Source organism: Thermobia domestica, chromosome 3, assembly GCF_964235325.1.
Source record: "Thermobia domestica chromosome 3, izTheDome1.hap1.1, whole genome shotgun sequence".
In the NCBI taxonomy this organism is placed as follows: domain Eukaryota; kingdom Metazoa; phylum Arthropoda; class Insecta; order Zygentoma; family Lepismatidae; genus Thermobia; species Thermobia domestica.
In genome coordinates this window covers 252928886-252942988 of record NC_137456.1, presented here as the reverse complement: position 1 = coordinate 252942988, position 14103 = coordinate 252928886, and the positions used below count along the sequence as shown (strand labels likewise).

The 14103-nt window shown below is 33.5% G+C and overlaps 1 protein-coding gene across 3 annotated transcripts in view; it reads right to left on the bottom strand.

The window, feature by feature from the left end:
* Positions 1 to 1637: 1637 nt before the first annotated feature.
* The window catches only part of LOC145681019 (spondin-1), a 541475-nt gene continuing 529009 nt past the window's right edge, over positions 1638 to 14103 (bottom strand). For all 3 annotated transcript variants that reach the window (XM_081752306.1, XM_081752308.1, XM_081752307.1), the window contains one exon: positions 1638 to 5553. The gene's annotated coding sequence lies outside the window, so the exon portion shown is untranslated. The remainder of the gene's footprint in view (positions 5554 to 14103) is intronic.

Sequence of the window (14103 nt, the reverse complement as noted above, 5' to 3'; positions counted from 1 at the left end):
AGAGCAACATATATATATATATATATATATGAGATGTTTTTTTTTAGTTTGCAAATTAAAATGAAATTACTTGTTGCTTTTAGAACGCAGCGATAATAGTGCAGCTTTTTATGTTTCTGTTTCTTTTATTATTTTACTGGAAGAACAACTCAGCTTCCTTATTATTTATATTTCACTTTCTCTTCTGCATGAATAAGTCAATAAATAAATATTTATTTCCAGAAAATGATCAGTATTTGCTTTCATGAGTTACTTAAACTCAAATTTTGGGTACTCAAAAATTTACAGTAGGCACTTTATATTATATCTACGTATTTATAAATCTTGCAGTATGTAAATCTATAAAAGTAGTAAAGCTATGAGAAAACCGTCTTATGCGTATGAAACTGACGAAATCTAATATTGTAAGGTCAACGGTGGATTCTGAGGGAAGAATGCATTGAAGTTTTTGAAACTTTCTTGAAATGAAGAATCGTTAGATTCTCACTTCATGAAACTTTTTAAGACAATATTTATTACCAATAAGTTTTACGGCTAAACAACGATGTAGGAATAAGTGGAGTATGTTTTTATGAATCTGAAAAGTTTCCGTTTCAAAATTTTCCGGAAAATTTTCATCACTGTACAGGATAGACAATTTTTCGATTCATGAAAAATTGTTTCACTTGTTCCTACATAGTATTGAAAATTGAACCATGAAAAATTTCAGATTCCTTAAACGATTTTTCACTTTTTAACATTTCTATACATGAATTAAATCAATTTTATGAATACTGAGGAATTGTTGCTTGATCACTGATATTTGTTAAGAACGGAAAATTTTCCGGAAAAATATAGAAGAAAATTTTCCACCTCACATCACCGCTAAACAACGATGTAGGAATAAGTGGAGTATGTTTTTATGAATCGGAAAATTTTCCGGAAAATTTTTATCACTGATGTGCAGTTAAATATAATGGAAAATTTTCCACCTAACATCACTATACATAATATCCAAAATTGTCCGGCTTACGAAAAGTTTTTTCCGATTCTTGAAAATTCCTTTCACTTCTTTCTACAGAGCAATAAAACTTTCCGATTCACAAAAAGTTGTTTTACTCTTTGCTTTAAAATGATGAAAATTTTCCGGCTCATAACAAGTTCTTCAATTTTTCCATATAAGACAGAAAATATTTCGATTCATGAAAAATTGTTTCACTTGTTCCTACATAGTACTGAAAATTGAACCATGAAAAATTTCAGATTCCTTAAATGATCTTTCACTTTTTAACATTTCTATACATGAATTAAATCAATTTTATGAATACTGAGGAATTGTTGCTTGATCACTGATATTTGTTAAGAACGGAAAATTTTCCGGAAAAGTATAGCGGAAAATTTTCCACCTCACATCACTAGGTACAGTATTGCCAAAATCTAGAAGTGGAAAATTTTAGAATTTTCTTCTTATTTTTTTTCCGTGAAGGTTAAAAAAAACACTAAAGTTTTATACTTCTGGCGTTACTGTGATATAAATGTATTCATTTTGTTGAAATCCTTCTTTTCACTATACTGCATCAATGTAAATACTGTTCCTTGTTGTAGTTTTAAATAAATTAAGAAATAATTACACTAAGGTTCCAAAGTTGCAAATAAATTTATATTTACACACTTGGTATTTTTGTTATTCCAATCTATTACATGTGCATATTTGACAGTTGTTACAGTTCTTTAACCATATAAATTTAAATCATTACAAAGTGGTTTAGTTTGATATCGATATAATCTTGGTACGGGTTAAAAGTTTTTTTCCTGGTTGGTTGCACGCGGAGATAAGTATTTCATTATCATTGTCACTGTTTATTCACGCTCTTCACAATATACTACAGGAATAAGATAATACTACATTTCTCTACGTAACATTGTAAATAATACCACAATTACTCAGTTTGTTATCTGATCGTACGAACAGGGGTGGACTGCCTCCGTGAAAAGGGTGATGGCACAGATATTGGTAGGGCGCTGTACTAATTGGTTGAAGGGGGTGTGTATTTGTTATTATTTTGCTATAGACTTCTAATATTACTGTATGTCAACAACCACATAATGATATTGTAATGCGCCACTATTATGTAGCTGAACCGTCGCATTACATGATATTTGGAAGATGGTGAGAGGGATAAAGGTCTGTATCAGATGATCTTAAAATTAAAATCTAAAAGGAAACAACCTTTTTCGAATCGATAAATATAAACAAACGTTTTAAGTGACAGACGTTTTAATATAAGATAAAATAGAAAATAAATAATTGTTTTATTTGTTGAGAAAGTAAGAAACAAATAATTATAAAGTGATAATTTTAAAATCTATTCGAGGGAGACTTTTTTCTCTCTCCCTATCACATCTGCTACCACATTTTAAAATGAAATTAAATTATTCAAAATTCTATATTTACAATGAAACTCATTCAAAATTATGTCAATATTTTTTGTCTACGATATGCAGTTTTCCAGAAAAAAAAAGTAGTGAGCTATAATTAATGATTTGATTGCGGCTATATTGAGCATTTAATTCTAACTTTTTAAAAGCAGTCCTCCTCGACGGAAACTAATGTTAACGATATGATTAATTATGAATGATTTTAAGAAAATAAATGTATCCTACGATTAATAAGTTATGAAGAATATTTGAATATAATAATACGTAAGGAATATGTTCTAAGTGTAATATATAATTTTATTAAATGCTGTTAAAAGTTTCAGAATTGATCTCGATTAAATGTCATATAAATATTTATATGTTGATCTGCAGGTATTAGTACTGCAAAGTCTAGTTGATGTCTCGTATTATTTCACGCGCTGCTTGACTATATACTCATCATTCTGTATGTATGTTACGAAGGTAAGTTATGTACTTTACCGTGGGAGTTGCTCCATCCGTACACAGAGCCCCCTGTATGAAAACACATTAATCTATATCGTATCACTTACTGTGAGTAGGGTGCATTACAATATCAACTGAATTGTCTTATAGCTATATGGTTAGAATACGTATTTTCGGTGCTGGAGAGCCGAGTTCGACCTTATGTGGTTCAGATGACATATTAAGCTGGAGGTTCACGTCTTATATGGTCTCGATGCTTCAAGGGACGCTAAAATCCAATCAAACCAATCAGTGATTTCAACTGCATGATATGAAGTAACTTTGAAGTGAAAGTACTTCAAACAAAAGTCAATGACTTTTATATTCATTTAACACTTATTAACATTATTATGAAACGAATTACATGAAAAGAAAACGGTAATATAATATTTTAGTTGTTATATATACAGGTAAAGCCTATTATAAATTAACTTAAACTTCAGAAGTCTTCTGAATTCTGTACTTCTCACATTATTTTACGTATAACGATATTGCCGATTTTGTCAAAAGTCTCTTTCTGAATTACTGAGAAATCAAAATTCCAGATGTTCGTCAGTAGTCGTGAACGAAGCCTGGTTTTAATTTAAAACTTGGACTATATGGAACCTAAAAACGCGGCATTTTAATGCCGGCTGATTGTGCCAATGGTTATGCCATTGGATGTTTTCGAGGAAGCGCTAACCGAGCGTTGAGAATAATCAACGCGTCCGGGCGCGGTTAACAACGTGGTGTTGGTACACATATACCAAGTAGAGGAAATTTAGAAATATTCAGTGTTTTCAATAAGAGTAACGGATTATGGGGAGCACCACAATTTAGTAGAATAGTGAGGAAAAGTTATTGTCAACAAGGATTCACAAGATACATTATCTTTGTGTGTGTGTGTGTGTGTATTATTTCAGAAAAATAATGCCCCATTTGCTTGGTTGCTCGGTAGGCGGTCCACCCCTGCCAACGGACTTCCTTTGAAGACGTTGGAAAGTATTAACAGCACAATTAATTCGCTAAGTAATTACGCAGACAGTTTCTAGTGTTTGGATTTTCTTTGATTTGCATATTATTTTGAGATCGTAGAAAAGTAGGGGCAGATTTGAGGAAGACCCTTATAAATAATACAAGCTGATAAAACATATCGATAACAATGAATATCTAAACAAAGTTTTAATGGAAATGGTTGTTTTATTATTATTATTATTATTCCACAAGAATATTAAAATAGTGAATATTTTTACTAACACATTTTAGTAGCAAGTAACATAATTGTCAAGGACTTGTTGTGAAGTCAAAACGATACTATGTTCTGTAGCAGTAATATTTAGTTGGTCTTACGTAGGTTAATGGCTAACAAGGTTAGAAATTGGAAATTACAGAAATACGTTGTCCCAGCGTAGTATGAAATGAAATGTATGTTGGCCAAATACAATTTACCGCCATTTATCCAACAGTAGGCTAATGGCCGGCGTAGTTAGGAATGAGTAACTACAAAAATACATAGCTCTAACGTAGTTTGCTGTGTATGTTGACCAACCAACAATTTACTGCCATTTATCCAGCAGCAGGATAGATCGGCATAATTGAGAATGAGTAACTATTTATTGTCTCAACGTAGGTTGAATACATGTTGGCTAACTTACAATTTACCGCCATTTATCCAACAGTAGGCTAATGGCCAGAATGGTTAAGGATAAGAAACTACAAAAATACTTTGTCCCAACGTAGTTTGAATTGTATGTTTGCCAACCAATAATTTACCTCCAATTGTCCAACGGTAGGTTAATAGTCGGCATAGTTGGGAATGGGTAACTACAAGAATACATTGTCCCAATATAGTTTGAAGTGTACGTCGACCAACCAACAATTTATCGCCATTTATCCAACAGTACGCTAATGGTAGGTATGGCTAGGAATGAGTAACTACAGGAATACTTTGGCCCAACACAATTAGAAGTGTATGTTGACCAACCAAATATTTACCGTCATTTATCCAACAGTTTCAACCTGACAATTTCAATCGCAATTTTACTTCTTTGGCAATTGATTTGGTTGGAAAAGCAAATACAACGAACATAGCGTTGTTGGTTGGTTAGCATATCGTTCCTACTGTTGATTCCATTGTCCGTGCTGCTAGTGTGATTATTCCTCTTCAAGCAGTTTCGTAATAATATTTGATACCAACAATTCTTGATTAAGTTTTGTGTTAAGTAGACCATTAAAACATCTGGTCGTATATACAAGCCAAATAAAAAATCCTAATATTTCAACATTAAAAAATACAGAACACATGTCCACTTCCTATTAGAGCACAATACGAACACAGTTCAAACTCCTTCAATCAAACTCAAAACTATTAATCTATTATAAACTATGATAGTTTACTGATATTTTAATCTTTGAGCTGTACTGTACAACAAATAACAATGTTCAATGAAAACAGTCATTGGCACAACGCGGACATCCTTTGGTGCTGCTCTCGAAATCTTGTTCTCAATAAAAACAAAGTCTGAATCCATACTTCCGCACAACTTCTAATATAAGTTGAGAATCGTGTGATGCCTTCCTTGCATTGTATTTCCTTAAAATATCATGTCATTCTTTCTCCAAGGCATAACTACTAGTCGATACTCCTTTGATTTCTGTGATCACCGAAGTCAGCTGAAAGAGAACAAAATGTTATTACGTTACGGAACTTTCTATTTAAATTACATAATAAAAACCTTAAACTGCAAAGGGCTGTATTTATAGTTCCATTACCAAGGGCTCCAGAAGATAGATGTTGATCAATAGGTGTAATAGGAAGTACTCGTCAAGCCCTATGTAAAGATACTGTTATTTTGGCCCTAAATCCTCAAGAAATTTGTCAAAAAAGGCAGCAAAGGTAAAGGGGTCATTACTGATTTAGAAAAACTGAGAGGAGTTAGGAATGAAATCAATATAGAAATAAGATCAGTATGCAACTGCATTTAGCATATGTGAGAAGCATCCATAGAGGATAGCTGTAATATGCCATTACAGTCTAATGAGATTATGTTTTTAATAGGAGGGTGCCCGAAATTTTTAGCACCGACTGTACTTGACGTTTAACAAAAAATTTCTGGCTGTTCATATAATTCGTAATATTGTTCGTTATTCTATTTCAAATTAACATGGAAAACTGTAAAAAATTCATTAGGAATTATAGTTTTGGGAATCAATATCTTTATTTATATATTAAATTAGTTATAAGTTTTGTATATGGATATGTAAATGGATTATTACAATTCTTACGGTGTCAGTGCTATCTGAAAACATAGGTCCACTATTGGACGGAACTTTCCAGATCAAATAACCAATCTAAAATTCGACAGAATTTTCAGGACCACCCTTCACCTCTCTTTTAGATACCTAGGTCCTAAAATCTAGTTTAATCCAGATTTTACCAAATTTTATTCGTTTCAAAGCCCCACCGCCAAAAATGCTTTGTTTTGATTGGATGATAAACCCACGCTATGATATTAGGGCGCAATTATTTCCATTCCATGCCGGGAAGTCTCACTGAAGACGCCAGATTCGGATCCTCTCGATCAAAAAGTCGAAAAGGAGCTAGAAAAGCTGCAAACAAGGTAACATTTGGATTTTATTAACATCTAAAATCACTGGAAGTCTCGAGGAGCCATGAACTATTAAATTTCATAGTAAAAAACTGAACTAAAAGTTGAAATAGGAAGTGCAATATAGTGACGCCATGATTTCATCTACCGATCGCTATGGACAGGATTCAGAAGTAGTGTGATTTCTGTTTTTCTTTTCCTAAAACCGGTTCTGAAGATCAGTGTTTCCCCTGATATTTTCACCTTCCAATTTTCCTGCTAATTGAGGGTTACAAGACCTGTCCATATATAGATTTGTTTATGTAGGTAGCGAGTGATTTTTTTTAACATACATGGCGGTATTTAATTTCGTTGTAGTTAGGATAGTAATCACAATGCACGTGTAAATTTACAGTAAGGGCTCCTATCTGACTCCCAAATTGGGAGTACGGCTTCCAGCGGGATGAGTTGAACATGTAGTTTGTTCCGGGTTCCTGCCCCTTCAGGGCAGGGGTCCTATTGTTAGCTAATACTTCGATATGTCCCCTCGGGGGCATTAATTAAACACTTAAGAATGTGATTTAGTGAATACAAGGGCCAGTTGGCCCTGTTCCTTTCTTTCCCTTTTCTTTCTTTACCTTTCATAGAGCCGATTTAAAATGGTAAAATATGAATGTTTTCTGTGTATATTTATTAGTATAACATGTATTAATGATAGTGATGATTGGTGTGTATTGGCATGATGTGTCTTGTAGTTTAAGTAGTATGTGTATATTTGTAATGTAGTATCAGTGGTAGTGGTAGTTAAGTGATGAAAGAGTGTGTGAGATAATTAAATATGGACAGTGTAGTATTTACTATGCGATAAATTTTATTATTCCGTCATTAAGTGAACTCATACACAATATTTAAAAGTGAACGTAATATAGTACAATAATTCCGTGTACAAGGTCACATTTAGTTGTTCAAGGGTTGATTATATCGTCGCTAGCCCCTAGTGTCAAAAGTCAGTACTAACCGCCATTCGCATGTCGATGTTCTTAGTGATTTAGTTTCCGTGAAATTGACCTTTCTTTTCGAAATAAAACCTAGAAGGTATAATTCACAGCCCATATGGATGTACAATTAGGTCAAGTGACCCAAAATTAATATATCCTGAAAATTTCAACATTCTGCTTAGTCTAGAAATCGAAATATTTAAGTAAATAAACAATACGTAATTTTTTAACAGAAGTCGGGCGATATGATGCTAGTTCTTCGCTTTGAAATTATATTAAATGTTCATTTTTCTTCGTGGCTGCAGAATTTCATTGTTGCTGCAGAATTTCATAAACATTAAATATTATCGCGGATAATTCTATTTTCAGTGAACATACGTAGGATTTTTTTCGTTCTTAATAAAGCTACCAGGTATTACATAGTATTGTGTGTGTGTGGTGAAAGAGTCTTGAGTTCGATGAGGTTGTCGTGCGGTGATCGGAATGGGAAATGTTTGTAGTGATTATAGATTTTAAAGTGTTATGATGAAATGTGTATATAGGCTGGGCGTAGATAGAGGAAACAGGGTGTTTGTAGAATATAGCGTCGTAGCAAATGAAAAGAATGATGATATGAATATTATATGAATATTAATATGAATATGAATATGAAAGTATATGAATATTGTAGTAAATGAATATAGAAGATAGGACACCCATATAGTTAAATATATAGTAGCCCAGTGAATACTTCGCCACGTGTGGATATATATATATATTGAATAGATTCGTGTAGCTACAAACATCTCGGGTTCTGACCCCTGCACCATAATATCACGCGGACCGGAGGGCGATATATAGTCGGACTATGGTAATACTTTGTAGTTTAATGGGTTATAGTAATAATCAACCATAGTAATACCATCTGATAGAATGGGTAGCATCATATAATCGCTGACTAGACATATTGAATAATAAATTATGAAAAGACAGTAGTAGTTATACATCAGGGCTGTAGTGAATTATATTTTCTGGTCGGTTTTAAAAATAGAATATCCTGCTCCGTGAATTTTTTTTCTTTTCTTCACGTTACCTACTCGAGCTAGCTTACAATGTTCATGGAGGCGACAGCTCTGATAGGGTTACAGAATCAAAACAATTAGTTATTGAAATTTATTATACCGTACCCGGGCATCGACCTCTCCCCCCTCGGATATTTTCGTTTTCTTTTCTTAGTTTTTAAACTAGATAGTGATGGAAATTAATCGATGCCTCAGAATTTAGCGCATTCTGCGAAGGGGAGCTATCGGTGAAGTTTGGCAATAGAAATCACCGATCCAAAATCCAGTTTATTTAATTATTTTTTATTTTGGCAAATCATTAATTAGGGATATCTTAGCTATTACTTTTACTCTAGTTTCATTACTGTCCTAGAACCTCCTTAGTTCTTCTGAGGGGTCGAATGTTTTTTTTTACTTACTTAGAGATTTCAAAATTGGGGACGCAGTTACCTGGTCCCTTCCCCCTCTCCTTTTATCCTGCTGGTCTGGGCCGGATACGGGGCTCGGATTTCAATCTTACAACCAAACTCTTGTGGGATTGGGATCTGATGGACACAGAACTTGCATCCTTGGCAGCAGGGCGCCCCTTGAGTCTACGTATTTGAGTAGACCACCCTTTTGGCATGTTAAGAATATTTTGGCTATGGATTTTGTTGAGAGCGAAATTCGACTTCTATCTTTGTAGCGTTAGTTATTTCTCACTTAAGTCTTTGGCGCCCCTATTCTTCGTCTTCCTTCTTCTCTATCTCTCTCTCTGTCTTCATTTCTTCAAGTTTTTTTTTCAAATTTTCAACCTTCCCCCCCCCCCGATTTTGAATTTGTTGCTTACGATTTATTTAACGTACAACTCTGATCTGAAATTACCAGCTGAGACGTTGCAAGACACGATTCATGGATAAAGTAGATAGTGATTGGGTCCTCCATCACATTTTGACCTATCGCCGAAATGAACAAAGACTTCGTAGTTGACGACACTTCGATTACGTTCTTTCACCGTCGTCCCTCTTAAGTTTTTTTTTAATCCGTTGGTCACTTTCCTTTCTGTTTTGGCTTTCGATTACCTTGTAGTTGATCTGGGCCCAGAAATTGTATTTTGGTTTATCTAGTTATATCTTTAGAAATGCTCTGTGTCACGTGCCTGCCTCACAAAGTTTTTTTTCATTATTTAAGCACGAATTGAATATATAAAAGTTAAAAATTTATAGACGCGCGGTATCAGATAAAAAATTCAATTCTTTTCCAAATGTAATGTTGGAAGTCATTTGTTTTCTTGGACAATGTTGCAACCTTTTCAAAAATTATTGTTGGGGTGATTAATTTAAATGTGTGCGCATTTATTATAAATATATATATATAGAGAGAAATGAATACGTCGAAATGTATATGTACTTAGTATGTGAATATGATTTTAAAGTAAAAGTATGATATTAAATGTATTATATGAATATATGTAAGAGCGCTCGTGTCTGTCCCCCTAGACGTGTATTGGTTGCTATAGTTTACCAGTAAGTTTTCCGACGAATTTAAGAATGTAGATTTTGTCAAGAATACCGCCGTGCACTCAAGTAATTTTCCTTTTCTTTTGAATAAATATAAATGATAACCTCTGTAATTATGTAATGGCATGTATTGAAAAGTAACGGCAGGTCTAAACGTAACCCACATCATAACGAATATTATCCCTGAACTACTAACCTAAAACCATTGTGGAAAGTGCACCTTGAATCCTTCTCACCTGCATATGTATCCTATGACTTGACCAGTTTTTTTTCTATCCTCAATTTGAACCATCATACTCCGTACACCTGTGGAAGATCGTTTTTTTTTAATCCGAACCATGTATAAATATATATGAAAGTTATCCTAAAGGAAAGGTCTCATGACGTGTCCCAGTGTTGAATAAATAACTATCCAATTAATAAGTTTGGAAATGGACTGTCTAAGAGGAGAAACATCCTCTGGCGAAAGTGATATTTTTCGAAATCCCTAGATGGGTATAAACGTAGCAGTGTGCGATTGCAGATATCAACTGTTAAGAGTTACAAACCAAATATAGTCGATGTACAGTTAGGTCAAGTGACCCAAAATTAATATATCCTGAAAATTTCAACATTCTGCTTAGTCTAGAAATCGAAATATTTAAGTAAATAAACAATACGTAATTTTTTAACAGAAGTCGGGCGATATGATGCTAGTTCTTCGCTTTGAAATTATATTAAATGTTCATTTTTCTTCGTGGCTGCAGAATTTCATTGTTGCTGCAGAATTTCATAAACATTAAATATTATCGCGGATAATTCTATTTTCAGTGAACATACGTAGGATTTTTTTTTCGTTCTTAATAAAGCTACCAGGTATTACATAGTATTGTGTGTGTGTGGTGAAAGAGTCTTGAGTTCGATGAGGTTGTCGTGCGGTGATCGGAATGGGAAATGTTTGTAGTGATTATAGATTTTAAAGTGTTATGATGAAATGTGTATATAGGCTGGGCGTAGATAGAGGAAACAGGGTGTTTGTAGAATATAGCGTCGTAGCAAATGAAAAGAATGATGATATGAATATTATATGAATATTAATATGAATATGAATATGAAAGTATATGAATATTGTAGTAAATGAATATAGAATATAGGACACCCATATAGTTAAATATATAGTAGCCCAGTGAATACTTCGCCACGTGTGGATATATATATATATATATTGAATAGATACGTGTAGCTACAAACATCTCGGGTTCTGACCCCTGCACCATAATATCACGCGGACCGGAGGGCGATATATAGTCGGACTATGGTAATACTTTGTAGTTTAATGGGTTATAGTAATAATCAACCATAGTAATACCATTTGATAGAATGGGTAGCATCATATAATCGCTGACTAGACATATTGAATAATAAATTATGAAAAGACAGTAGTAGTTGTACATCAGGGCTGTAGTGAATTATATTTTCTGGTCGGTTTTAAAAATAGAATATCCTGCTCCGTGAATTTTTTTTCTTTTCTTCACGTTACCTACTCGAGCTAGCTCACAATGTTCATGGAGGCGACAGCTCTGATAGGGTTACAGAATCAAAACAATTAGTTATTGAAATTTATTGTACCGTACCCGGGCATCGACCTCTCCCCCCTCGGATATTTTCGTTTTCTTTTCTTAGTTTTTAAACTAGATAGTGATGGAAATTAATCGATGCCTCAGAATTTAGCGCATTCTGCGAAGGGGAGCTATCGGTGAAGTTTGGCAATAGAAATCACCGATCCAAAATCCAGTTTATTTAATTTTTTTTTATTTTGGCAAATCATTAATTAGGGATATCTTAGCTATTACTTTTACTCTAGTTTCATTACTGTCCTAGAACCTCCTTAGTTCTTCTGAGGGGTCGAATGTTTTTTTTTACTTACTTAGAGATTTCAAAATTGGGGACGCAGTTACCTGGTCCCTTCCCCCTCTCCTTTTATCCTGCTGGTCTGGGCCGGATACGGGGCTCGGATTTCAATCTTACAACCAAACTCTTGTGGGATTGGGATCTGATGGACACAGAACTTGCATCCTTGGCAGCAGGGCGCCCCTTGAGTCTACGTATTTGAGTAGACCACCCTTTTGGCATGTTAAGAATATTTTGGCTATGGATTTTGTTGAGAGCGAAATTCGACTTCTATCTTTGTAGCGTTAGTTATTTCTCACTTAAGTCTTTGGCGCCCCTACTCTTCGTCTTCTTTCTTCTCTATCTCTCTCTCTGTCTTCATTTCTTCAAGTTTTTTTTTTCAAATTTTCAACCTCCCCCCCCGATTTTGAATTTGTTGCTTACGATTTATTTAACGTACAACTCTGATCTGAAATTACCAGCTGAGACGTTGCAAGACACGATTCATGGATAAAGTAGATAGTGATTGGGTCCTTCATCACATTTTGACCTATCGCCGAAATGAACAAAGACTTCGTAGTTGACGACACTTCGATTACGTTCTTTCACCGTCGTCCCTCTTAAGTTTTTTTTAATCCGTTGGTCACTTTCCTTTCTGTTTTGGTTTTCGATTACCTTGTAGTTGATCTGGGCCCAGAAATTGTATTTTGGTTTATCTAGTTATATCTTTAGAAATGCTCTGTGTCACGTGCCTGCCTCACAAAGTTTTTTTTTCATTATTTAAGCACGAATTGAATATATAAAAGTTAAAAATTTATAGACGCGCGGTATCAGATAAAAAATTCAATTCTTTTCCAAATGTAATGTTGGAAGTCATTTGTTTTCTTGGACAATGTTGCAACCTTTTCAAAAATTATTGTTGGGGTGATTAATTTAAATGTGTGCGCATTTATTATAAATATATATATAGAGAGAGAAATGAATACGTCGAAATGTATATGTACTTAGTATGTGAATATGATTTTAAAGTAAAAGTATGATATTAAATGTATTATATGAATATATGTAAGAGTGCTCGTGTCTGTCACCCTAAACGTGTATTGGTTGCTATAGTTTACCAGTAAGTTTTCCGACGAATTTAAGAATGTAGATTTTGTCAAGAATACCGCCGTGCACTCAAGTAATTTTCCTTTTCTTTTGAATAAATATAAATGATAACCTCTGTAATTATGTAATGGCATGTATTGAAAAGTAACGGCAGGTCTAAACGTAACCCACATCATAACGAATATTATCCCTGAACTACTAATCTAAAACCATTGTGGAAAGTGAACCTTGAATCCTTCTCACCTGCATATGTATCCTATGACTTGACCAGTTTTTTTTCTATCCTCAATTTGAACCATCATACTCCGTACACCTGTGGAAGATCGTTTTTTTTTTAAATCCGAACCATGTATAAATATATATGAAAGTTATCCTAAAGGAAAGGTCTCATGACGTGTCCCAGTGTTGAATAAATAACTTAAAACTATCCAATTAATAAGTTTGGAAATGGACTGTCTAAGAGGAGAAACATCCTCTGGCGAAAGTGATTTTTTCGAAATCCCTAGATGGGTATAAACGTAGCAGTGTGCGATTGCAGATATCAACTGTTAAGAGTTACAAACCAAATATAGTCGATGAATGGTTTTTGTAAACCAATATATATATATATATATATATATATATATATATATATATATATATATATATATATATATATATATATATATATAAACACAAACTAAGTTAAATGGAGCGAAATGTTTTTGGACACTACGAGTAGTGCGTGATTTGTGATTTGAACGCTCAGAATTATTAATATACTATTGCCCAATGTGAGGTAGAGACTCATATAAGTTCTAATACACCTAAAAGTTTTTTTCTTTTCTTTCCTCTTTGTCCAATTTTTTTTTTTAAAAGTGAAATAAGTGTCTTCTTTGCGTATGTCGCAAATCATCATTTTGCTTTAGCATGCCTAAGATATGATACATGTAATTATTTTTTTTCTTTCCATTTGTCAATATGATTGAATATATAAAAAATTTACTAAAATATAACACTATGTACTCTATTAATATATAACCAAGAACTTGTGCTTTTAATATTTTCTTCATAATTATTTGTTTTGTCTTTTCTTTTCACTATGAATGTAATAAACTATTTGTACCCTTGTAGCTAGTTGATT